Here is a 27,225-nt window from a genome sequence, read left to right on the forward strand (position 1 = left end):
CTCCTCTGCTTTATGAATATTAGGGATGCCCATCAGGTAGGAAGTTGAATCAGATGATATCCAAGGGCCTCCTTATGCCAATATTTTATAATTCCTTTTAGCCAAGAACCAAGGATCCTTCTTTGGCAAAAGGTAAAGACAGAACTGATATAAGGTTAGAAAATTCAGTAAATTCCCAAATATTCTTGAAAATAGAAGAGAGCAGCAATATGAATAATCCAGAAGAGATTACAGAATTGGAGGATACCTTACTTTGCATCTGAAGAAACGAAGGCCAGACAGGGAAAGTGACTTTTCACAAGGCACTACAGTTGGTGGTTGAGGTTAGTTGGAACCAGGACTCCTGGCTTCCCATGCTCACTCCCTCCACTGTTCCGGTCAGCTCCCTCTGGTTTGACAAGGTTTGCCCTGACTTCTGGCACCAGCAGCTGCTTTACCTTCTTAGGGATATTTGGTTCTAACTACTATCTCACAGAGTCAGAATCCCTGGGCACACACTAGCCAGTTGGTGGGCACATGCGCCATGCCCACAGCAGAGAAAAGCCAGCTCAGGATTTTACAAGCCACCATCAATGCATCAAAATGTGGATAATCTACTTGGAGATTACTGAGTAATAAAAATGGCTCCTTCATCCAACAATGTGATAGAGAAGGGAGGGTTTCTCGAAATAGATTCCCTGGTTAACTCTAATCACCCCACTCCAACATCTCCCAGACGATCCTGACATGATCCTGGGTTAAGTCACTGCTCTAGGAGGGAGAGAGCAAATGAAATTTCATGTTTGGAGAAGTTTGACCTGGTGGAGCTAGAAAGGAACAAGGTAGAACCTGAAAATCTGACCAGGAGGTCCTTAAAGACACCTAGGCATAAGGTAAAAGGGGACTAGGCAGAAAGGAAGGGATGCAGTCAAGAGGCTATAAATTGGTTACTGAGTCAGAAGCCTAAGATGAGGTGGCCATGGGAGAGAATCATGAAGAAATTCAAGGTTTGAAGTCTTGATAAAGAGGGGCAATGTATCTTAGGGGGAGAGGCTCAGTTTTATTTTAAATATGTTGAACTGGACATATACATAAAGGCAGAAAGCAGGAGCTAGAAAATAAAGGATGACATCTAAAAGGTGTGAACCAGGCTGCCACATCTATGGGGGCCCTTGAGAGCAGCCCTGGACACACTCAGCATGCATACTCTACGTTGGGTGCTCGGCTCCTCCACATGTGTCTTACATTCCTAACAGGCTATAAGCATCTTAATGGCAGAGAACTTGGTATATTGTTATTCCACATGTCTCACTGTACATAGTACAGGAAGCACGGAACTGAAGCCTTCCTTGGCTGCACACAGAGCCAGGCAATGTCTGCCAGTTGCAGAGCCCCACAGATTTGCCTCACCCTCAACATTTGTTTTCATGGCAACAAAAGCTAAGCTGGCTCAGGGCCATAGGGCATGGGGGTCCTGCCAACTGCCCCCTTCCCTTAGGAGGACAACACAACTTCTCCACATAGACTGACTGGGCAGAAAAGGAGTCTCCTCTGGGATTTAAATCCTCCTACTATTTTCTCAACTCGGAAAATGGTGACTAGCTCAAACAACAAAGCCATTCTCCAAACATCTTCCCTTACAAGGATTACAAGACCTGAAACCATGATCGGAAGAAGAGCTTTGACAGACAGGGGACTCTGAGAATCCTGAAGGAGGCTTCTAAGTGAGTCTCTGACCACAAACTCATCTACCTTCAGAGGTCAATGCCCACCTCTGATTTCCAACTACATATGCTTCGTGTGCTCTCTGGACCCTGGTTCACACTCCCACAATCTGCCGTCCCATACTCCTGCAATGGGAAGTGCAGGACCTGCATCTCTCTTTCAAGGCATGTCATGAGGGCTGAGCAGACAAGTTGGCAGGTAGTCACTGATATATTCCTCAAATAAAGGGATGCATTCAATGTCTATAGGGTTTTTGTCAGTTAGGCACATATTAAAGGTAACGTCTATCTCTTTTCCATTTGTCTTAAATGGGAATCAACAAAAATGAACAGGGGTAAGAATGCATAACAAGTGTCCAGACCTCCATTCACTATGGGGTGCCACGAATCTCTGGATCATCAAGTGAGATGGTTGTTGTGACTTACCCTACCTCTTCTTCATATCATCAGGAAGCAAAAGCAGAGAGCCTGAGCTCTGGAACAGACCTCAGCAACAATATTCTCTGTTCATACATGTGCCTATGTCCCCAGAGCCCACTAGTTGGAAACCTTCCACACACCTGCAGGCTACCTGGCCCCATCATGTGGAAAAGCTCCCGTTCTCTGGATGTGCTCTGCTGACCAGATATCTGGTCAGGCCTGCTCTTGCAGAGGGAGCTGGCACAGACTCAGCACCAGGCCACATGCATAGAGGCTCGAGGGGGAATCCTGCACTTGTACCCTTCTCTGGTGAGGCAGTTGCGATTTCGTATTTCTGGGCACTTTGCCCAATAACCTGACATACTGGGAGCGGAGCAGGGGCACAGCTGGCTCCAAGAAGGGTGCCTACCTTGGGAATTTCTGGTGGAGGGACCCAGGAGAAACAACCAAGCCTGAAGGGAATTTGGCAGCAACTGAAAAGCAAGTAAGCCTTGTGCATAAAGTAGACAAACGCCTTTTTTTAAAAAGTTCCCAACTCACTGCTGCAAAAAGTCTACCCAAACATCAGGAACTCCTTGGCAATGATGAATGGTATGGTATTTTGCATTTCACAATATTAATAACAAGCTTTACATATTTTCTCCCAAAGCCCTGTCGTAAACCTTCATCCCTTTCCTCCTGGGGATTTCTGAGGTCTTGCCCTGGTCTCTCCAGTTGGCGCAGAGATGTGGCCATTCAAAAGAACAGGAACTCTTGGCCCCTTCCCTCCTGCATACCACACCCTCACCCCACCCCACAATTATCCCTAGGCCTAGAGTCCAAGGCAAAAGACAAGGGAAGTTGAGGAAAACTTCAATGCAAAGGTTTGTTGCCTGCCTACCCCCACCTCCCTAAAAACTTCAGATCAGCTTAATATCCCTTCTACAAGGTAGTTCTATCCTTGAAGGGTCAGCTTCTACTCCCAATTCCAACTGCCTTTTGTCCACTACATTCATAACATTCTGACACACCTGATAATCTAAACATAGGCCACTACTTAGGCTCTGCTCTCCCAACATTTCTCTTCTTAAATTTACTTCTTTCTTTATGAAATTTATTGTAGCCATTACAATAAATAGGAAAACAAAGAAAAAAGGAAATAAAACGACCTCATGTTTCAACCCTGCCCTACCCCCCATATTAACTATGATATTTTTGTCGAGTCTTCCTGCTGTTTTCATCAGGATCAGATAGTGTGAGTTCCCCAGCTCTGTGGCTTACTAATTGTGTGACCCTGGGTAACTTATTTACTTCATCTCTCTAAGCCCAGCTTCCTGGCTAGCGTGACAATGGGGGTGGAAGCTGATTGCGGACGCTCTGCTCATTTCCATTGCATACGCTTTCCAAGAAACTCTTAGACTAAGATCAATGACCAGATCAGTCAATGAGGAAGTAAGATTCAATTTATAAAAATTCACGTGACATACAGCTTTTCAGAAATATAGTTGTCATGTCCCAGGAGGTAGGTCATTAGAAGAATGGAATGGTTGTTCTGTTGGGGGGTTTTCCCTTCCATTTTTTACCATTTATTCAGGAGGTTTTATGTATGTATCTTTTTTTTATTTAGGTAATATTAATGTAACATAAAATTAATCAGTAAAGTGTACTATTCAGAGACATTTAGTTCAATCATAATGTTAAAAACCATCACCTCTAACTAGTTCCAAAACACTTTTTACTACCTTAAATAAAAACCCTGTACCCATTAGCAGTCCATGGAATGCTCTCACTCCATCACTTCCTGCTTCAGCAGCTGAGTAGGGAGCACAGCCCCAGCACTCAGGCAGCAGAAATGCACAGAGTTGAAAGGGTTGAGAACAATCACAAAGCTGCCATTTATCATGTTCCTATGTTCCAGGAACTCGGCTAGGCTCATTGCAATTTTTCTCTCCTATTCTCAATTAACTTACAACACAAAATTCTAATCCCCAATCTACAGATAAGGAAAGTTAGGCTCAGAAAAGTTAAAAGAGCTAGTAATGTAGACAAATGGGGTCCAAGACCCAGGTCTTCTACATTTGAACTCCACACCCAAATCCTAGAGCAGTGACCAGATTCTTTGTACATAATTGCTGGCCATTCCATTCAGTACCCCAGCAGAACTGTAGACTATCTACCTGGTTTTCTTAAACTTCTCTTCTGTAGGGTTAACAAGGGGGACCTATTCTGACCTTCCCCACTCACAGCAATCATGACAGAGTAAGACAAGAAAACTATGGAAACTCATGACATATTTGGCCAGTGTGCCAAAGTAAAGTGAAGGCAAATGGGGGTGGGGAGACAGTGGACAGGCAGGGTACAGGATGGACTTGATGCATAGGAGATCTGAATGAGGGACCTGAGTTTATGGTGCCCTTAGAGTATACTCTAATTATTCTTGAAACATCATCACCCACTGTTGTATAAATGACTCCTCATATCAATCACACAAAATAGATATACTCATTTTATGGATGAGGAAAATAAAATCCAAGTAACCTACCCAAAACAACATAGCCAGTCAATACTAAGAGTGAACTATCTGAATCCACATCAGCCCAACTCCCAAACCCATGCTTTTTCCACCCTGCTAAGCTACCTTCCTCACCAAGAGTCCAAGCACCTATGATAGTACGAGATTTTGAGGACACCCATGAAAACCTTTTCTAGAACCTCCAGGAAGATGATTTTATTCAGCAATTGGTGAATTGCTGAATAAAATCTGATGGCAATTGCTTACAGTTATTAAACCATCTAAGAATCCAAACCAATTTCATTTGTATAGGTAGGAATTTTTCAGGGTACATGTAGTTCAAACTGAAAGGAGGATCAGAGAAACAGAAGTCATTCTGTAGAATATTGCTTATAAAAATGGCCACATCAAGTCATCCCATCTATGTTTCAACACTCTTTCGCACTGTGACTTTGCCTCTCCTTCCATCAAGAAGTGGAGTCTGTTTCCTTCCCTCCTGGAGCTTTGCTGGCATGCAACTTCTTTTGACCAATTCAATACAGCAAAAGAGATGCTATATGACTTGTCAGTTCAATTTCAAGAGGTTGTGCAGTTATTGCTCTTGTCTTCTTGGAAGATTTCTGCTATCATATAAAGAAGTTCAGTCTGGTCTTCTGGTAGATTAAAGGCACCCACCTGAAAGCCAGCAAGAACCACTAGACATGTATGAGTGAGTGAAGCCATCTTAACCTGTCAAGCCTCTCTCAAGCTGTCAAATGACAGTAGCTAGATGAGTGACTTCAGATGAGAGCAACAGCAAAACTGCCTAGCTGATCCCAAGCCAAATCGGTGATCCACAGAATTGTGAGCAAATAAACAGTTGTCATTTTAAAGCCACCAAGCTTTGGGGTGTACTTGTTACACAGCAAAGGATAACTGATACAACTTCCCTCTACTTCTAAGGAATGCTTTCTTCACCTACTCCTCTTGGCAGTGCCCACCTATCTATGCAGCTGAGGTTATCAGGAGGTTCTTACTCCTGTATTCTGTATATATATATATGCAGTGTATCCTACAGGCCCAGAATTGTGCTGTGATATTCATAGATACTGAGGAATCTACTCTCAAAGAACTCACAGAATGCAGATGTCAATAGACCAAAACCCCAAACGGTGATAATACGAGGCAGAATGTAAGGTGTGCAGTCTAGTAAGCACCACAGCATGTTACTGGGTGGACAGATGTGTGAATAAATGGGCAACATGGAGCAAAAAGGTTTGGGGGCGGGCCGCGGTGGCTCAGCGGGCAAAGTGCTTGCCTGCTATGCCGGAGGACCTCGGTTCGATTCCCGGCCCCAGCCCATGTAACAAAAACGGAGAAACAGAATACAATAAAACAAGAAAATGTTTAAAAAAAAAAAAAAAAAAAAGGTTTGGGATACAATTTCCCAAATCACTTTAGAGGATCACTCCAAAGCACAAACCCATGGCTTCTGAGAATTGGGGTGGCATCAAGGGTATGAAAACTGCAGGAGATTATGAAGCATGTCTTAGGCAAGGCAGCTAGTGGTATTCAAGCTGTGAGACTCTACAAAAATCCTAAGCCTGGAACCAGAGAACACATACAGTTTCAACTGCATAAAGAGGAACCAAGCCCAAGGGCTTAATAAGAGACATAAAAATGGGAGGGGTTAGAGCCTGCTTTTATTGATCTACAACTTCTCTCTGTATACTCAAGAACAAAATATCTTTTCTCATATATGAAGCTGGTGGTCACAGTCAACAACTCCCTGTTGTCTTCTAAAATAATAATTCAAAACTCAGACATTCAAGGGCCCTCCATGGTCTGGTACTGAAGTCAGATCTGAGGTTCTAGTACTAGCACCACCACTTATTCAGCAGCTGTGTGACCCTAGCGAAAACACTTCACATCTCTGAGCCTCAGTTTCTTAATCCATAGAACTGGGATTCTGCATACACAGACATGTGGTTGTTATGAAAATGAAAGGGACATAACAGATGGAATGTGCCCAATATGGTATTTAGTAAACAGTGTTTATTGACTGAATGAAAAACTCCTTCCCAGGGGTTCACCACACTCCACCATACTCAAGAAAGAAAAATACCATCAGAGAAAAGTTTGTGATTTACAAAAAAGGAGCCAAAGTTTTCTTGGGATAAAGGCACATCTTGAAGCTTGAAATTTTTGGTTAAAGACAAAAGTGAAGAACTAGAGCCCTATGTCAATTTTTGTCTGCTTGTTTGTTTTCATTTTTGTTGTTACTGCCAATCTCAAGTACATCTTCTGAACAACTGGACAGTCAACTAAGACTCTCAAGGTATTTTCTGAGAAGGGAATTACTAAAATACTTTTGGTTGAGTTTTAATCAAGTCAATCTTCCTCTCTGTGTCACAAATGGAATTTACCTCTTCTACTGTTCCTACTTCAAAGCAGTTCTCACCTCCTTCTCCAGTTTCTTAAGAGGAAGAAAAGCTCTCCAATCCTAATTTCATGAGACCTACACCAGCAAGGCTGTGCTCTCACATCCATGCCAAGCCAGAGTTCCAAAGAGAATTATCCTCCATCTCTTCTACTGCCTGGTTCACTACTGACAGGAAAGTTAATCTGCTGTTGTTCAAAACTCCTCCCTTCTCTCTCTCTCATACATATACCCTCACTTCCTAGACTGATATGAGAAATTGAAGTACTGAACTAAATCCCCATCCATACCATTGATTGTAGCAGTATTTTAATGAACATGAGGCACCAGGGAGATATAGGGAAATCCTCTCCAAGTAAAAGTAGAGACATTGCCCCTCCATCAGTCCCTAGGATTCACTGCACTGATAGTTGTAGACTGTCTATACATATCAATCCCTATCCAACTGGAGGCCACAGCTGGTAGAAGCTAAATCTGCTAAAATGTCAACCACTGGCTCAGTAGTAAAAAGACAGCCTCCTTCATAATATGAGATCTTACCTTATAGAGAGAGTCTGCACCAGTAAACCAAGCCCATCTTCCCTTACCCTATCTTTCCAACATCACAAAAACCCCAAGCTTAGTAGAGTGGATAGGTTCCCAATTTCAAGGCATGAGATTCCCCACAATCGCTGACACTTTCATCCAAATATTTGCAGAGTCCTCATAAATGGAAGGAAAATAACATTTATTAAGTGTCTCAATGTGCCAAGCCTTCTCAAAATTTTCATCCCACAACATCACTATAAGGCATTATTTCCATATTACACATAAGTAAATTGAGGCTCATAGAGCCTATGATCACATAGCCAATAAGATCCATGCGACTCAAAAGCCCACAACTTCCACCCAAGAGTCAACATTTAGGGTTGTAGTCTCTTAGTGTGTACTCTAAATATATCTGCCTGTATTTGGGTGTCCATCTACTCAAGGACAGAGTCTGTGTCTTTGTCATTGGTTTCCCACAGCTCCCAGCACAGTGTCATGTGCTCAGCAATAGAGTTGACAATGATGACTAACGGGGCTGCCTCCGTTGAGTCCTCTTTCCATTAGAGGCCCACTAAGACCTAATCCAAATGAAAGGATATGTAGACTAAGTTGCACATTCTTCAAAGTGGTACCTTTTCTATAATATTTAACATACTATGCTATCATTACAGGAGTTCAGACCATAATGAAAAGACATTAGAGAAAGCAGAGAGAATGTCAGACAATCAGGAGACATTCAGAGAGGTAGTCAAAGAGTCACCCTTTCAATGAGCTCATGCTTCACCTAAGAAAGTAGGTAGCATCATTAATCTTCTCTCCAGGGTGTTTTCCATATTTTTCAAATCTGGCTGAGTTCTGATTCAAGCACCCCACCCCCACCCCCACCCCCACACTGTACCACCTCAGAAGCTCCCTTAAAGCTACTGCAAATATGATTCTCCTTGATCTCCTTGTCCTTCCTTGAACTCTCCCACATTCTCCATAAACCCAAGTTCCCATGACTTAGACAAGGCAGAGACTCAGTTGCCAATAGCAACCAAATTCTAGTGTTTCAAATCCAACTTCACTTTGATGGGCTTGTAGGAATGGAAGTCAAGGAGAGGCCAGGGCCAAGTTGCGTTTGTATCTGATGCATTCACTTAATCATCATGCCTTATGCTCATGTAACACTTCAACTTTTTTAAAGGGCTTTTCACTATCATCTCATCATCTCTTATTCTCACTGCATTTCTTGAGGTGAATGGCAATGTCCTCAGGCAGAAAGCAACTCTGCAGGTGTTTTGTCCCTCTCTACCAGCCTCAGCATCTTTGGAAACCAAAGACTTTCAGCAAAAGAAGAGCAAGAATAAGACCTTTCTAATACAGAGACTACAGAATCATTTAGCCTTAGAGATGGGTAAGGCCTTAACAGCTCTCTCTATACATTTCTCGCACTTGGCAGGGCTGTCCTTCACAGCAGTGCTGTCCGATAGAACTTTCTTCAAAGATGGAAATGTGCATATCTGCAGTGTCCAATATGGTACACGTGGCCACTGATCTCTAAAAATATGGCTAATGTGACTATGAAGCTAAATTTTCCATTTTATTTAATTTTAACTGATTTAAATTTTAATAACCACATGTAGCTAGTGGTTACTATATGGAACAATGAAGCTCTATAGTGTTCAAACCAGACTTCTCTGCAATGGTAATTTACTACCTCAGTTCACTCTGTGGTGTCCCACAGACCAAAGAGATGAATGGTGTTTTACAGAGTATACGTGGCATATGCATCCATGAAAGAATCACATGAAGAAAAGGCTAATTGGATTAACTTTTGCATATAATATGGATGTTAATCATTTCAATAACAAAATGCCTAAAAATTCTTAGCAATTGAGCAGGCTGAAAATCAGAGGAGTCCCTAAAAACTGTCTAGTTCAAGTACTTCATTTTACAGATGAGAAAACGGGCTTGCTAAACCTTTCTCCTCAGATTATACCTGATACATTCCCTGTGTTCTCTAGGGAATCCAATGTTGCTCCCATACTTGCTCCCAAAAGGTTTCTAACAACCTTCCCAATTATTCTCTACCTATGCATATTATAGGGTAAGTGACACACTGAGTGGAAGAAATTACAACCATCACCCATACCGTCAGCAAGCAGAGTCCTCTCCTCAGTGACTTCACAAAGACCTGTAAGTGGGGAGTCAACTGTAGGAAAAGAGCAATGCAGGACCCCATGAGGCACCGAGTTCATTCTCTGTTCCTCCCACACTCCATTGTTACTTGTCCAGTGGCCTCTTTAGAAAGTCCCTGAATTTAGACATTCAAGAAGCATCTGTTTTCCTCTCATATTAGTTTAGATCAATGGTATAAGGTTTAAATTTGGGGATTCTAGGCAAAAATTCCATTCAAAGTCTTCTAAAAAAACATTTCCTCTCTTTTTTTTAAAGCTGGAAATTAAGAAAAATGGAAATGTATGTCAGACTAATTTTTGCTCGTATTATTTAGAGATCTTTGGTCATCTTGCTAAGGAGAAATATTTATGATATACGATCATTCATTCATCAAGTGTTCAGCACTTATTGACCACTTTCTATCCAGTCGCTGTACTTGACCTATCATTATCATATAGAGGAGACAAGTAACATTCACCCACTCAATATTTATTGACCCCCTATCAGGCAGACAAAGTATCTTTCAGTGTACACAATAATAATATAAACTCAGATAGTACAAGTTTTTTAGAGAACATAAAAGCAGTAGAGTATGAAGGGTGGGATGGTGGTGGGGGGGTGTTATTTTAGCTAGAGTGGTCAGGAAAGGCCATTCGAGTTGATATTTGAGCTAAAGCAAAGGAAAGGATGAGGGAAGACATCCAGGCAGAAGGAACAGAATGTATACAGGCCCTGAGATGAGAATGTGTTTGACATGTTTAAGGCTGGTAAGGCCAGAGTGAAGTGAACCAGTGGGAAGTGGTAGGAGAAGTCTGAAAACAGCAGGTTCAAATTATGTAAGGCCTCACAGACCAAGGTGAGAGGTCTGGACGCTATTCTTAATGCAATGGGAAGTCACCGGCAGTTTTAAGTATGAAAGAGAGATGATTAAATTTATGAATACAAATATGCACAATACAATTATAGATAAAATAGTCACAATACAAGCCAAATGATTGCAAAGTAGACCATTATGAAGTATCATAGGAGCTATACTAATAAAAAAGCATACACAGCAGGAATAGGATCAAGAAAGACTAGGCTTCTTGGGGCGATGGAAGCATAGACCATAACAGCAGGCATAAAAGTGTACAAGTGTGAAACAACATGTATGAAACAGGTGGCAAGTTTGAGGGTCCACTGCATGAAGGCTGAGTAGGTCAAAGTCAACAGTGGGATCTTATACACTAGCTTTTAGAAATGAATTTTATTTTGTAGGCCAGTGGTTCTCAACCTTGGCTCTTAAAATACAGGTCCTCAGGAGGGTGCAACGGTGGTTCAGTGGTAGAATTCTCATCTGTCATGTGGGAGACCCAGGTTCAATTCCCAGTGCATGCACATCTCTCCTGCCTCTGCACTCCCCCGCACTCCTCCCCACCCCTAAAAAAATATATAGGTCCTCAGGCCTCACACCAGACCACTCAGATCAGAATTCTGGAGAGTGAGAAGGTAAGGGTGCGGAACAAGCAGGTATTGTTATATTTCAAAGTTTTTTTTTGGGTGATGGTATTAGACGACTACTCCCGGGCTGGACACCTCCTGGCCATGCATTCACATTTCTCACCTACAGCCTTGCCATGAGGGGCCCTGAAGTGTTTTAGACAAGCAGTGACATTTATTTTCCTAAAGATTTCTAAAAATTCTAAAGATCTTAGAATACAGTATTTTAAAGTATAATATATTCAGGCAATGATAACAAAGTAATTGCATGCATTTGCATTTAGAGTTCTGAACAATGTTACAATGAGTTATAAGTTTCCATTCTCTCTGACCTCTGGTTCTTCAGTCTGTGATAATACAGAGTTCACAGATTTTAGAACCAGAATGGTATCGTAGGGAGCACCTTTACTTTACTAATAAAAATAAACAGGCCAGGAACAGTGGATGACAAGGCAAAGGTTACCCAGGGTTAGAAGCAAAGACAGAATCTGAGCTCTTTCTACCACTCCACACTACTTTTTTTCTAATACTCAAATAGGAAAGCCATCCTAATTTCTCTACCTGGCCTTCTGGCCCAATACTGAGTAGATAGAGAAAGAACACTTAACAGTGAAATATAAAAGAATAAAATGAAGGAAAATAAAAGCCCAAACTAATCAAATATGGTTTTTGGCATGTAGAACTTTATTTTTCAGGATTTACCTTTAGTTAACAACCTCTAGAGTTATTGCTGCTTCTGAGGCTTTATTTTGATAGTTCCAAAGGCTTCTGTAAATTGTGAGCTTGCTCATTTTAAGAAAAGTTTGCTTTTCTTAAAAACTACAGGTTTTGTTCAAGACAAATATCTCAGGTTGTGGACCCATATCTTTCTCAAGCTTCCAGAAGATGGAAGAGTTTTTGGAACAAGAGACACAGTCAACTGCGTCTTTACCCAAATTGCAGGAGACATTTGTAGGACAGAATTCCCGGCTCTATTCTAGAATCAAACACCTGAGTATTTTTTGAGTCGGCACTTAAAAATACCTTTCCAAAAATGAAGGTTTAGAATATGCTGCTTGTTTTAAAGGTAAGCCAGGCACATGTAGCAGCAGTGCCATCTGCACTCATTTTGCTGCTTTTGAGCGCTGGATCCAAGATTCATGCAGCAGTAATGGCCAACAATGTGGTTCTTCTCCATTTCTTGATGAAATCTTTCACTTTACTTTCCCCGTACAAGTTGGAGGAAGTGCACTGATTTTTTAAATGCCGTGAATTCATGTGAAGCAGAGGTAAAGGGAAGGGATGTCTCAGGCAAGGTCACTGTTCAATCTGAGCACTACAGGGACTGACTGTAAATTTAAATGTGAGCTCGGCGGCTACTTCAAAAACAGTGTTTCTTGCTGCTCACGATGATCACTGAAGAGGTTGGGTCCCTGCTGGACTGTGTGTTAATCAGCAGGGGCTATGATGAAAGCTGAAATGGCTCCCTGCAGCAAGCAAATGTTGCAACTAAGTAAACAGAGCTTGGCCAAGGTTGGGTCAAGCACACTTAGAAGCTAATCCTCAGGCACTAAAAATAGGTCAGGTGGACCATGAGCAATCCTACATATAGGGAAAGGAGGGCAGAGCTTCAAAGTTGGCATAGAGCCAACTTCAGCTGTAGGTGAGAAATATGAGTACATGGCCAGGAGATGGTAATTTCTGACTTTAAAGGGAAAAGGTTCATTGCGACAATCATTAGCATGCTTTCTTAAGCCAGAAATCCTCTGAAAGTATCTTGAGACCTTCTCAGAATAGATCCAGAACTCTACATCTATCTGGATTGGAGCTCAGGGCTCCCAGAACTGGGATATCTTTCTAATGTGTGAAACTATATTTTGGAGTCCTTTAAGTCCTCAGGTTTTAGTTTTTCTTGAGTAACTTATTTTGATTTAAACTCCCAAAAGGACATCACTAGTCTACGCTATCTAGTTTTTCTATAGCCTCTCTATGTCTTTTTTATTGATGTATCCAACTTTTCCCAACCCAAGCAAAAGTCTCAAAATAATTCAGTGTCCTGTGGTAGTATTTATACATTTCTTCTTATATCTTATATAATTTTTCCTTATTTTTTTATGCAGCTCTAATTCCAGAACCTATCACATGCTTTAGAACCTATTTTGCTCTCCTCCATATTTTCTGGAGTATATATCGATAAAGAACACCAACAAAAATATATTTAATGTCATTGATAGATTTACGCTATGAGAGGCATGACTATGGGATGCAATAGATGAGGACATTTTTCTCCAAGGTGTTTTCACATCATTTGCAAGGTGATTTACCAAAGCAAATACTTTATTATTCCTTCTCTGTAAGACTTCACATATGCCATGCGTGCCTGTTCTTCTATTCTGAATGCTTCTGAAAACACAAAAGCTGGCTCAACAAAATCAGCACATTACCCATAATTCCGTCATTGCGTGAGTGACCAAGCCCTGCAGGAGCCGCTTGCTCTTTGTGGATCATTTCAATTACCATGTTCATGTTCTTGCTTTCAAGAGATTTGCCAAGAGTATCTTCCAGACTCATGGTTGAAGCTCACATAAAATCTAGACAATTCATATTTCCAAGTCCTAGGTGTAGCACACCAGGAGAACACATTGCTCTTTGTATTCCTTTCTAATCTTCAAACATCATCATATCTATGAATTTCATTTTTTAATGCAGTTAGACAGACTTCAGATTGTTTGCATGTGTCTCCTGTGTTAGTCCTACTGAGGATGCTGCCATTTCAGAAGCAGAAGCAGGAGGAATTAGGGATTTGGAGCACTAGAAGGAGGTACCAGTATAGTATTATCTCCATCACGGAACACATTTCACTCACAAAGGGTTGTTTAATGTCCACGGACACTTCCCACATTTGAAGATGTATTCAGTCATACCCATCTCATTTAGACACACATACTTCATTTCATGGCATTTGGAAGTCATGTTTCCTCATTTCCCTTGAAATAACCTGCAGTGAAGAAGGGATTCCATGTGAATGAAGGAGGTTCCATTTTGCTAAGGAGAAAAAGGACAAATTGTAGTTAGTGCCTCTCTAGTTTCTAAACAACCTTATCCATCACATATAAATCTAACAATGGCCCCTTCAGAGGGCACTAAGTAGTATTCCAGCTCTGAAAGTCCCAGCTCAGGAGTCAGGCTGGGTATGTGCTTTGCTTCAAAGAATGAATTCATGAGAATTCAAATATGATTTACATACATTATGGAAATGACACTGGCCCAAAACAGACTATAATATTGAGTTCAGTTAAATATAAACTCTTACCTTTCAGTAAGAACACATCTCTTTTTCCCTTTGTGGATCTCAAAGTGAAAGGTCATAAGGATCTGGGTTCCAGCTTCCTTCCATTTCCCACAGCTTCACACTGGCTGGTACTCCTGCCTCTCCTGACCACATAAGGCAGTGAGCTCCTTGCTTTTTAACTCTCCACAGGTTCCAGCGACTGTCCACTCCACCAAGAATTTTAAGGCCTAGTTAGGAGGACTGGAATTTGTCCTCCAACCTGTGGAGCAAAATTCAACAAGAAGAAGCCTACAAAGAAGGCACTGAATTTTTCTTTCTCCCAGCCCCACTGTGGAAACTGCCTGCCCTTTCAAAAAGCAGAAACGCATGTAGCTGTCACATATGAGAGTTGTGCCTGGCATCAGTCAAAATCATCTGTCACCATGGGCAGTTTTATATTAGACATTGTTCTTCTGCATCACTTTCAGAGATGATTAGAGGGAGCAGAACACAGGTTCTAAGAGTTGAATACCAAACCTTGAACTCTTCATTTTGTTCTAAAATGAAACAATTTCTCAATCCAATTTATCATCTTTAGGCCACTTTCTGAGTTATTTTCTGACTTTCAACCCATGAGGACTCCCAGAAATGGGGAGGAAGTTAGACTGTATTTATACCTGTGGTTCTGGTCTTCAGAGCTGCTTAAAGCTAAAAGAATTAGATGACTGGTGGTCTTGTAAGCCTTGTATTATGGATGCCCACAAGCCTGCAGAATGAAATGCTTTGGGAGGTAAGCAAATGGCTCTTGCCTCTGGGAGCAAAGTCTGAAATCATAGGACTGGTATCTGTGACAATACAGACATTTTCAGTGAAGCACAAGAGGTCATGTGAGATTCACATGTTTCTGTGATGCAGATGCACTACCCATTAGATGCAAATGACCTACCTTGGCCCGCAAGGTTAAAGCATTAAATTGGAAACCAAAGGCAAGGAAGAAAAGAAGAAAGGGAAGTGCTAAGGAGGGAAAATAGCCTTAGGGAAGGTGGCAGAGGGAGGAAGGAGGGATGAGGGCAGAGGTGGGACAGAATAGAGCTGGACAGTTGATTTCAGACCATATGTTATTAAGTACAGTTTACAGTTCATTTCAGTTCCAACTACTGTCATACCATTGCCCACTCTCCCAAAGGAATTTCTGGAGCTATCCAAAAGTAAAAACAATTATACATTCTGTTAACTGAGTCCTGGTAAATAGGACTAATTCCTCACAATGATTATAAATATTAGCATTCACCACAAAGTAAAATCATTGCCCTATAACACCTGGAGTGTCAAATTTATTTGAATGTCAACTGTGTCCAGTATCTACATTACTTCTTACATAGTCAGTGAGCCTCCCAGACTTTCAAAGAACCAATATTACACTTATCTTCCTGTTCAGTCCTGGGGAAGGTTGTAAAATACAATATTATATAGCATTTTAAAGCTCACAAAGCAATTTTCCTTGATGCCCATATTAACCTTGTAACCCTCTTGTAAAAAGGAGAAGGAAGCTCAGCGACTGGGCCAGGATCCTAGGATGCAACCTATTATACCACACTACCTCTGTTGCCAACAAGGAGAAAGAATAGGGTAGCAGTGGTAGCTACAGAAATTCTTCAATGGCAGAACTGTCTCTTGTCCCACCTTCCACTTAATGCGATGCCCCTTACTTTGAGGACAGATAGCCAGAAAAATTCAATATTTTTCTGCCTATTGGCCCAGAAAAAGCAGCAGTTCTCTTGCACAGCACTCACTGCAAAAACCAACGTGGGTCGTTAAGCAGTTTCTCTTCTCTCCTTCTTCCACTCATACTGAATGAAGCAAGCCCACATCCCATTCATGTTTTCACAAAATCAACAAAGCACATTCCCTGCCACGCTTCTTCATGTCCTCTTCCCAATACATACCTCTCCTACTCCTAATGATCATTTTAGCCAGATATCTTCTGCATAAAAATGTGAGGATCCCAGAGATCCTGCCTGTGATTTCCCCATCCTGCCTCTTGTAGGGATGGCACTGCCCAAAGGCAGCCTTCTGATTTCCCATAATGCTCAAGATGCTCAAGGGTTTGATGAGCTACCTCCATCCAGGTGACCAAAAGCTTCCCAATAGTGAATCTGCCCATGCACAGTACTTGTCAGAATTGCATTATGGATGACAAGGACAGGTTTTTTATTATGATTAGAACCACAGTATTATTCACAGTACTGAAGACACAGAGAGACATAGAAACATACAGTTGTACAAACATTTCTTTCCCCTGAATGCACCTTGAAGAATAAGGGGTCCAAGGTATGCCAAATTAAATTTCTTGTTCACTTTGATTTGATTTCTGCCTCTAGCACCTTCTCCATCTCAGTCCAGCTTTGAATTCTACTTTGCTGGAAATCTTTCTGAGGCCCAAGCCTCTATCTCCCAAAGACACTTCCACACCTCAGTTTAAAATGAGGGCATAAAAGTCCCCTTGGGGGAATGGTGAGAAAGGGGGAAAATTCAACTTCCCCAAGTGGAGAATTCTTGATATTCTCACAAGCAGTGGGGACAACCAAAGCAATAGGCTAAGCTCCGAGTCTTGGGGTTTGTTCATATGAAACTTAACCCCACAAAGGATAGGTCAAGTCTACTTAAAATCTAGGCCTAAGAGGCACCCCCAAGAGACCCTCTTTTGTTGCTCTGACGTGGCCTCTCTCTCTCAGCCAACACGACAAGCAAACTCACTGCCCTCCCCATCTCTTTGTGGGACATGACTCCCAGCGGTGTGGATCTTCCTGGCAATGTGGGACAGAAATCCTAGAATGAGCTGTGACTCACACCAAGGGATTAAGAAAACCTTCTCCACCAAAAGGGGGAAGAGTGAAATAAAACAAAAGAAAGTGTCAATGGCTGAGAGATTCTAAACAGAGTCCAGAGGTTAACCTGGAGGTTACTGTTATGTATTAAATAGATATCATCTTTTTAGTTAAGGCCTAACAGAGAGGCTAGAGGGAACTGACTGAAAATGTAGAGCTGTTCCAGTAGCCATGTCTCTTGAAGATGATTGTATAATGATACAGCTTTCACAATGTGACTGTGTGATTGTGAAAACCTTGTGTCTGATGCTTCTTTTATCTACCTTATGGACAGATGAGTAAAATATATGGATAAAAATAAAAAAATAATAGAAGGAACAAATGTTAAAATAAATTTAGTAGATTGAAAAGTTAGTGATCAATGAAAGGGAGGGGTAAAGGGTATGGTATGTATGAATTTTTTTTCTGTTTTCTTTTTATTTCTTCTTCTGAATTGATGCAATTGTTCTAAGAAATGATCCTGATGATGAATATACAACTATGTGATAAAAAAAGAATGTTCATATTGTATGTTGATTGGTTTTCTTAATAAAAATTTAAAAAATAAAAAAATTAAAGAAAAATGATATGCTACATGAATTCTTCTGTAATTTTCTTTTTTGGTCAATTTTATGTTTGGAAGATTTATTCACATTGTAGTTTGTTTTCACTGCTATATAGTATTCCACTATATAAATAAACTACAATGATGGATATTAAAAAAAGAAAGAAAGAAAATAAAATGAGTGCCTAAACACCCAGTCCAGAAGGAAATAATGCTAAATTGTCAGGCAATAGTTCATTATTTCATCAACTAACCACTTCTCCCCATTCACCCAACAAGCAGTGTGTGTTCATTTCACCTTTAGCATTGCCCTAAAGGTTAAAGAGATACCTGCCATCAGAGGGCTTATCACACAGTAAAGAAATGAACTCTTGTACAACTAGATGTACAGAGAAGCAAAAATGTGAATAAATGACTTTAAAAGTACAGAATTCAAAAAGGAAAAAAAAGTATATACCAATGGTCAGGGAGGTAAAGCATGAACCGTGTACTGATGGAAGGACTGTATTTGAGCAGGTGGAGATGAGTTCAGAAGATGTGTTGATAAGTACGGGGATAGTCTGGGTAAAGGTGTGGAATTTTCCGAGGACTGTGAGGAGAGCTCATCTGATAAAAGAATGAGCTTTGACTGTACAGGGTGGGCTTGGTCAGTGATAAGGTTGTGAAAGCAACCTTTGTGAATACACCTGATCCTGTAGGGATCGAGCCCAGACAAAAAGGAGCCATTAAGGATCTCTAAGCACTTGTGAAGTTTGACTAAGTGGTATTCAGGGAAGCCAGATCTGGTTGGGTGTGCGTGATGGAATGGGGGAGTGGGGAGGTGGGGAGAGTAAGGTTGGCAAGGAAGCCCTGGCTGGGAGCCAAGTTAAGAAGACAGCCTCCAGGGTGAGTTTTATTCCTCCACTATCAGCAGCCTTGCAAAAGCCAAGTGAATCCCCATCTATCGCTGTAACGTCCGTCAGACTGTGCAATCAATACAGCCATCCCGGACATGGCGTGGAGAGGAGTACCCTGGCTGGCCTCCAGCCCTCCCTTCCCATTAATGTGATGAGTCGCAGAGGGCATGTCAGGAGGAGCTTTCTGTGAATTCCAGGAACAGAGATCCCCTCCAGACAAAAATCCCCAATAGGCTAATGAGAGCTCAAGAGTGCTTTACAAATCAACCCATGAATGCTTCTTAAGGACAATGGTCTGTTCAAAGAGGACAGAATCACCACCTCAGTTCAGAGCTAACTTCTTTTCAATGTAGCTCTTCCATAGGACTAGACCTGGCGTCTAAGAGGTAAGAAAACAATCCTCAGCTCAGGCACTGCTTAATGCCAGAGGCTGCCAGACCAGGTGATTATCATCTCCCCCATTAGACTGGGAGTTTTCCAAGAGGGGTGTTCTGACCCTTCCATCAGACTCCTTCCAGCCACCAGCCACAAAGCCACAAAGCTGAAGGAAGAGCTGTAACACACCCTCACCTTCTCAATCTTTCCCCATTTGGCCAAAAAAACTCTGCTTGGAACCTCAAGGAGCAGTGGGAGGGATGCAGGTAACAAAGAGGGGCAAAACCCAGAGTGGGGAGGTGGAATCATTTTGAAGTCTACAAGGCATAACTCCAAATGTTTCATTAGGCCTTCCTCAGAGAAATATGAACAGAAGAAAGGGAGCTCCTAGAAACAGAGGGATGGTTGACTCCTTTGGTTTTCCTTTTCCTTGAGAAATGCTTTGAACACAGTCACAGGAAGCTCCCATAGGCTCCTCACCACAGCCATCACTGCTTGGTGATAGACCAGCCTGAGCAACAGGCCTCAGAAAGACAACTGGGGCAGGGAAAACCAGAGGGGGAAGGTACAGACATGGACCTTCCCGAATGCAGCCAAGGCAAAGGGGAGAAAAGGCATACTCTCCACATCCTCTTTTATTGAATTGGAAGTCCAGAATTTGCCAGAAATAGCTGTTACACAGGACAGTCCAGAAGGAAAATGACCCTCCAACAGATTATTTTCCTTTATGGCAAACACTGTAATTTGAAAACTATAACTTTCACTTCCTCTATTTCTGAAGAAGGTGCAAGTGGATGATCGGCTTGAACTAAAATTAAACTCCCTCTGTGTATAACTCCTTCATAGTATTCATACAATGAATCTGACCCATGCTTGGTGTGGAAAGGTTTTATTAACAAAACTATGTATCTCAGCCCACTCCCATGGGGATTCATGGCTCCTGCCCAAGGGACATTTTGGCTATGGCTATGCTTCCCCAAATACTGGCCCTGATTAATAGCTTATGACAAACACATTCACAGATTCTATGAGAAACTCTTGGCTGGCTTTGGGTACTAATTATGAAGCAAAGTTGAAAGTGAGAAGCAGATTTGTCTACACATGCAAACACCTCTAGACTTGGGGTCATGAGACCTGGGATCTTATCCTTGACAAACTACTATCCCATGTGATGAATGCCACTTGCCTTTTGGCCTCAGTTTCCTCATCTATAGAATGAGATTACTGGCCTAGCACAGTTCACAGTTCTCTTCCAGCTCTGACTTCCTGTGATTGTTATAGACATTTAAAAATATCTCCAGGGACAGAAAACCCACAATATTGTTTAGCCACAAGACTGGACTAATGATATCTAATATCTCTAAGTTCTGAAAGTCTGTGATTCTATTACATATATTTTTAAATGTGCAAAGATTACTAAAAATATTTTACAAAAAACAAAGCAGAGAAACCGTCTTTAAATGCTTATTTTTAAAAGAACACAAATTTAAAAGTCCAAAATAAAATCTCTAGCCTTTCTGTGTACACACAGAGTAAATGGGTAAAAGGAAAACATCAAAGAAGGGCAAAGACTTATGGTTACCAGAACTTTTTTTCCTGACTGAAACAAGACATGACAATTATGGAAACATTATACCACAGTCTAAACTTCATGTCACCATTATACCATTTGTCACTGGGTACAGGGTGAACCCAGGACCCCTACATATGAACAGTACTAAGCGAAAAAGATTAATTCTTCTCAAGGACAATTCTCTGTCCTGAGCTTTCCCCAGAATAGCAGGGCACCATCTCAAGATACTTAAGAACTTGCATAGGGCAATCAGGGCTTCAGCAGGTACCCAGTTTGGGCATGTTACTACGATGCAAAACCTGCCATCCAAATTGGAGTCATTCTGTTTAACAGGACATGGATTATGGACTAATTCAAGTCACAATGGAGGTACAACAAGGGGCACAATCAAGGACAGGAAGGTGAGATTCGTCACAAAATACTTAGTTAAGTCTGGTTATGGAAGAATAGGGATGGGGAAGAGTTGAGGTTAGGTAATCAAGCACTGGCAAGGTTTCATCAGGCCCAAAATTTAAGTAGAGGATCTCATTTAACATTCAGAGGTAAACTAAGCCCATCAAGGGCCAGGAATGAGTGCTGGTACACAAAAGGTGCTCAATTGTACTTATGGTTGAATGGAAACTTACAAAGGAGGTATTGCTCCGGTGAGGTTTGTTTGCTGGACAATAATTTATATTCAGGACAACTTAGACTTCCAAGTCAGTCCCAAGAGATGGTTTGGAGGGGAGGGTAATTCTCTGATCTTAAAGACGCCTTGATCTGGTCCCCTAGGAAGGACTCTATTTCATCCACCACTCAGGGCATCACTGATGGAAAGGAGCTATATTATCTCCATGGATTAGGGTTTGGCCAGAGAGTCAATGTCCTCCATAGTTTAAGTGTGATGGGGGCCCTTGGAAAATGGATCCTTATCCATCTTAGGAAACGCCACCTTAGCAGCATCTCAAGTCCAGCTGTCTTATGATCTTAGAAAATCTGAAAGATTTCTGGTTTCCAGAAGTTGTTGGACACAAACAAAAGGCCTTCCACAGAGTAATTAAAATAAGCAAGCAATTCAAAATGTTAATAAAAGGAAAAACTGTGTGTGAGAGAAGGGGGTATATGGAAATGTCTGCATGACTTTTCCGAAAAGCTCTAACTGCTCTAATTTTTTTTTTAAGCAAGGAATTAAAGACGCTGGGTGTCTAATTCCTGAGCACTCAGATGAGACCAATGTGAAGAACCCCAACAAATGGGCAAAAACCAGCCTGTATTCAGAGAACTGTTTCTCTAATTGTAAAAAGAACTGGCATTAGACAAAGCAACAACCATTTTCAGTTGAACTTTGCATGAAAATGTATCTAAACTGAAACAAGGTATTGTGTTCTTTAAATTCCATCTCTTATGGTATATCCTTTTTCTACTAGAGAGAATAGTTAACCAGTACATACTGTGATTCTATTAATGTTTTTTATTTGGAGAAATATATCTAAATACAGTCTGTGAGTCAGCGGATTTTATATTTGTACACTTTCTGGACCTCTGATTCTGTCCAGGTCTCTCTTAGTCATTCATAAAACTGCCAAGAGTCAAGCCACTTATTCAATACAATCAAACTCAGGTAGTACTAGTCAATTGGTGGCACCTCCAAATGTTAATGCATGGATATAGACCCACACATATACATGGTCACCCAATTAGCGACAAAGGTGACATGACAGTGCAGTGGAAAAAATACAATCTTTTCAACAAATGACTCTAGGCCAACTGTATGGCAAAACAGGGGGGAAAGCTCTCCCTCAACATACACAAAAAGCACTTTCAAATGGATCACTGATCTAATTGTAAAAAAGTAAAACAATAAAGCTTTTAGTAAAAACCGTAGGGTAAACAAAGATTTCTTAAACAGGATACAAAAGCACTAAAACTATAAAAGAGAAAAGGGGATAAATTGAACTTTAATAAAATTAACAACGTATGTTCATCCAAATATACGCCAAAAAAAGCATGAAGAGGTAAGCCACAGACTGGAAGAAGATATTCACAGTACATAAATCCACAAAGGGCTCATTTCCAGAATAAATAAATATCTACAACTTATTAAGAAAAAGACAGATAATTCAATAGCAAAGACTGGGAAAAATACTGGAAGATCCACTTTTCCAAAAAAAAATATCCAAATAGCCAATAATAAACATACGAATAGGTTCTTAACTTCATTAGTCATCAAGGAAATACAAATGAAAACCAACAGTGTGACACTACCACATATCTACCAGAATGGCTAAAATGGAAAGGACAATCCCAAGTACTGGCAAAGATATGGAGCAACTGGATGTCTCCTACCCGCTGGTGGAGAAGTACATTTTTACAACCTCTTTGGGAAACTGGCAGTTCTCAGACAGAGTATTTCTTTAAGTTGAACATATTCATGCCCTACAGCTCAGTAATTCCTCTTAGATATATACTCTACAAAACAGGATACATGTATTCATCAATAGACATATACAAGAATTGCACATAACAGCTTTATTCATAATAGACCCAAACTGGAAACAGCCCAAATACCTACACCATAAAATGGATAAACAAGTTGTGGTATATTTATATACTAGACTAGAATACTACATGGCAATGAGAATGACATACAATTGTTAAACACAACATGGATTAATCTCATAAATACAATGTTGAACAAAAGAGGATAGACACAAAATAATAGATAGTTAGACTTCACTTAGATACTAAGTTTCAAAGCAAGCAAATTAATCTATGGTGCTGAAAGTCATGATCGAAATTACCCTTGAGAAGAGGGATTAGTGAACAGAAGGGACCCGGGGCACAGTGTTTTGAGTGGTGGTAAGGTTCCGTTTCTTCATCTAGATGCTGTTATTCACGTGTGACCACTGGCTGAAATTCATTGATCTCTACACATATGGTTTGTGTAATTTTCTGTATGTATGTTATACTTGAGTAAAAAGTTTACAATAAAAAAAAAAAGCCATAAAGTCTACATGGAAAAAAGACTATGAAAACGGCCTTGTGGATCCAAATTTATTAATGACAGCAAAATGTATATTCTCTAGTGTTCAGGTTATTCTGTTCTAAAATAAAATTTGCCTTTTTTATTTGTTTAGGATATATGCCCCACTTTCAGGAAGAACTTGAAGCCATTGGCTTATTTATTGAACAAATACAGAGTAGAGGCTTTTTAGTCTTCGTTGGAAGCTTTTAGGACATCAAAATCGTTAAATTTTATTTGGTTTACTTTTATCTTTCTTTCCCATGGTAATATATATGGTTTTAGAAATACCATTTCTCTTGGCTAACACCCTCTAATGAAGATTAACAAGCCTACATATTTACATAACGAGCATGCAAATTAAGCTGAGCAGAACACAGTCCACCAAACCAGAACCTTTGGAAAGCTTCAGCCAGCAGCTTTAGTTCAGGTCTAACCTCTTCATGTTCATTGGAAAGGGAAGATAGGGAAGAATTATCTCAGTAACCCAAGCCAAGAAACACAGCCATGCTCTTCAGGAAAAAGGAGCCACAGAGATCAAGTCTGCCTCTAATGGGACAATGCCTGGTTAGCCAGAAAGAGCTGATGTTTTACTACCCTGAAGTGTGTGCTGGCTTTTACTCCCTGTGGAAGAAAGCTTTTCCAGGGGAGATGGGATCATTCTATCTCATTCCCCAGACTTACAGTTGCATAACACTTTATGCCTTACTAAGTTTTCTAGATACTAATATCATCTGATTCTCTCACTAACCCTAGAAAATGAAATAGAGAAGTTTATCACTATCCCTTTTTTGTTGGTGAATGAACTGAGGTTCGACAGCTAAGGCACTTTTTAAAGCCACACAGCTGGTAAGTGACAAAGCAAGGATAGAGCATATTCAGGTACAGTGATCTGTTGTCCCCTGTACTAGACAGTCTTCTGGTTCTCTCAAAGCCTACTATGAGACTGAGAACACAATTCTAAGACTTAAAAAAATTAGGCTAGGATTATTAGACATTGGGCAGCAGGCAAGCTGGAAACTGTCAAAGCCCCAAGTCTGTTCACCTTCAGGATCCTACATTACAGAGGCACTGGGATGAGGAAGGTGGCATGGACAGGAATTAGGACTGGGGACTATTTGCTGTTGAGTGCAGCAGGGGTTTGAATGCTTCAATCTGACTCTACTACAGAAAGGTTATTAGCAATGGTGGAAACATCTGCCACCTGGGCAAGCTTTCCTGCAGACATGGAATGACACGTGTGGGTTTGAGACTAGTTCTAAAATCTATTCATGGACATGGTAGGTTTGGATTCTGCCAGAGATGGCATGTTGTCAACACTAAGCGGCATAGAGTGCACTAGCTTTGGAGTTTGATAGACCTGTCTCTGAATCCCAGCTCTATTTCTCACTAACTGTGTCCCCAAAGGAAGTTAAAATAGCCATTTTCATTAGGATCATGGTGAAAACTAATGGAATAATATATGTAAATTCCTGGCAAACAAAAGGCAATAAATGCGTTAGTGTCTTCTTAACTCCCTTTCCCTAAGTCCCCACCTTAAAAAAAGAGAGCTTTTATTTGGGTGAGATTTTTAAAACAAATGACAAGAAGAGTTTGAGTCTTCCCTGCCAGCTGGAATGAAATAAAAACGTAAATCATTTAAGTTCATACTTTATAGGATAATCATATATGAATATATAATAACCTTCTTACATGGCCTGATTTAAGACTCCTGCTCTATTTTTTTTTTTTTTTCTTTTTCACCTGGAAGAAATCTGATTAGCTCAGTACCTTCTTCATTTCCTCGAACAGAAATTTCAAAAATCCTCCCCTTAATTTGAATACGTGATTAACATGACAAAAACATATCACCTGTAGGTAGAATCCAGCTCCCAGTGTTTTCTCTGGGACTGATGTTGCCAAATACTGCCTGAAAAAGAAGATGAGTATATGATTTACAGGTTAACTCCAAATACTCCCCAGACCAATTCCTTAGGTGACACAGAGAAACTTAGAGAAGGGATTTTATATCTAACTGTCTCTGACTTTTCATTTAAAAGCAAATACAGTCTTTTCAAAATTTTAAGGTGTTCTTAGATAAAGATATTTTGCTGTTACCTCAAACTCCATGAAAACCCCCTACCCACAGTGGGACCCTCTTCCCACTGACCTATTTCTGTCCATGACTGCAAATTCTTGAAATCTCAGAAACAAGGAAAGGTGTCCATTTAAACCATTCGGCTGAGTATTTAAAAATGCAGGAATCATTTCCACTGCATTCCTGATGGTCTACCTCCGACTAAACACTGCCAGTATTGGGAGTCAACAACTTATCTGCTTTATTATTTCCATTCCTGATTAACTCCTCACATAAATTCAGTCAGGACATTTCCCCTATGTCTTTTCCCCATTCACTAATCCTAGCTCTGCTCTCAAGAGCAATAGAGGGATAAACTGGAAGTAAGCAATATGGAATGCAGCTATAATGTTTGGACACACCTTTTCTGCTCTGAATTAAGCAGTCAATTAAAAAAAAACATTTGCTGAGGGCCAATTATGTGCCTTGAAAAAGTGCTAAGTCTGGAGAGCTAAATAATGCATGGCATTTACACACAGTACCTACACACAAGACTACACTACTCCCTTAGAACATTCTGGGCATGACCTGGCTGCCAGACCAGTTACCCTCTCCCTCTTCCATATGTCTAACAGCTTTCTGATGTTTCTATTAAAATGTAACACCCTCCCAGGAAAAGTAACACACTGAAACAAACCCAGAATATGGGAGCAAAAACGGATGAGTGATTCTGTGGATTATACCCATATTAATTTCCTGGTTTTAACATTGCACTATAGCTATGTAAGATGTTAACAGTGATTGAGGCTGGGTGATGGGTGCACGTGAACTCCCTGTGCATGTCTTTGCAACTTCCTGTGGCTCTATAATTACTACAAAATAAAAAGTTTTTTTTTAATGGATTGATGAAATGCCATTGGCAAAATCTGATGAAAGAACAATTCAAAGTCTAATAAAAGGCCCAAATTAGGATGAGTCCCCTCTGAAAGTGAGCACAAGAGAACAAGATCAGGAACTGCCAGATAAAAGTCCACACCTGCCTTTTCCCCTGGAGGTAAGACCCCTTCCTATAAGGACAACTCAGAGCTCCATAATCTCAATCTGCGGGACCTGCCCTTCTCTTCACTCTTACTCTGGAGCCCCTGGATGGGCAAAGCCTGTTTCCATGCTCCCTGACCCCTGGAGGGGCTGCATGGGGTAGAAATGAGGGTTGGAAACTATCAGGCTCTAGGGTCAAAATGCTGGCCCACCACTTACCAGCTGTGGGACCCTGCACATATTATTTGCCCACCTCGGATCTCTATTAAACAGAAACGGTGAAAGCCCTATTACCAGATAGGGTCACGGGACAAGTCATCAAAATAATTCATATAAAGCACAAGGTACACTTCCAGCATCGACCAAGTCATGGTCTTAGAGTATAATGCATGATAGATCTGAGG

General features: G+C 40.9%; 1 protein-coding gene and 1 long non-coding RNA gene across 10 annotated transcripts in view; both read right to left on the reverse strand.

The window, feature by feature from the left end:
- The window catches only part of KALRN (kalirin RhoGEF kinase), a 758,640-nt gene that overhangs the window by 619,141 nt on the left and 112,274 nt on the right, over positions 1–27,225 (reverse strand). The window lies entirely within an intron of this gene.
- LOC143648305 (uncharacterized) overlaps positions 11,117–27,225 on the reverse strand; it is a 64,414-nt gene continuing 48,305 nt past the window's right edge. The window contains exons 2-4 of the long non-coding RNA XR_013158500.1: positions 25,579–25,636; positions 14,493–14,730; positions 11,117–14,224 (exon numbers count right to left, since the gene is read on the reverse strand). This is a non-coding gene — a long non-coding RNA (uncharacterized LOC143648305). The remainder of the gene's footprint in view (positions 14,225–14,492; positions 14,731–25,578; positions 25,637–27,225) is intronic.

This window comes from Tamandua tetradactyla, chromosome 10 (genome assembly GCF_023851605.1).
Source record: "Tamandua tetradactyla isolate mTamTet1 chromosome 10, mTamTet1.pri, whole genome shotgun sequence".
NCBI lineage: Eukaryota > Metazoa > Chordata > Mammalia > Pilosa > Myrmecophagidae > Tamandua > Tamandua tetradactyla.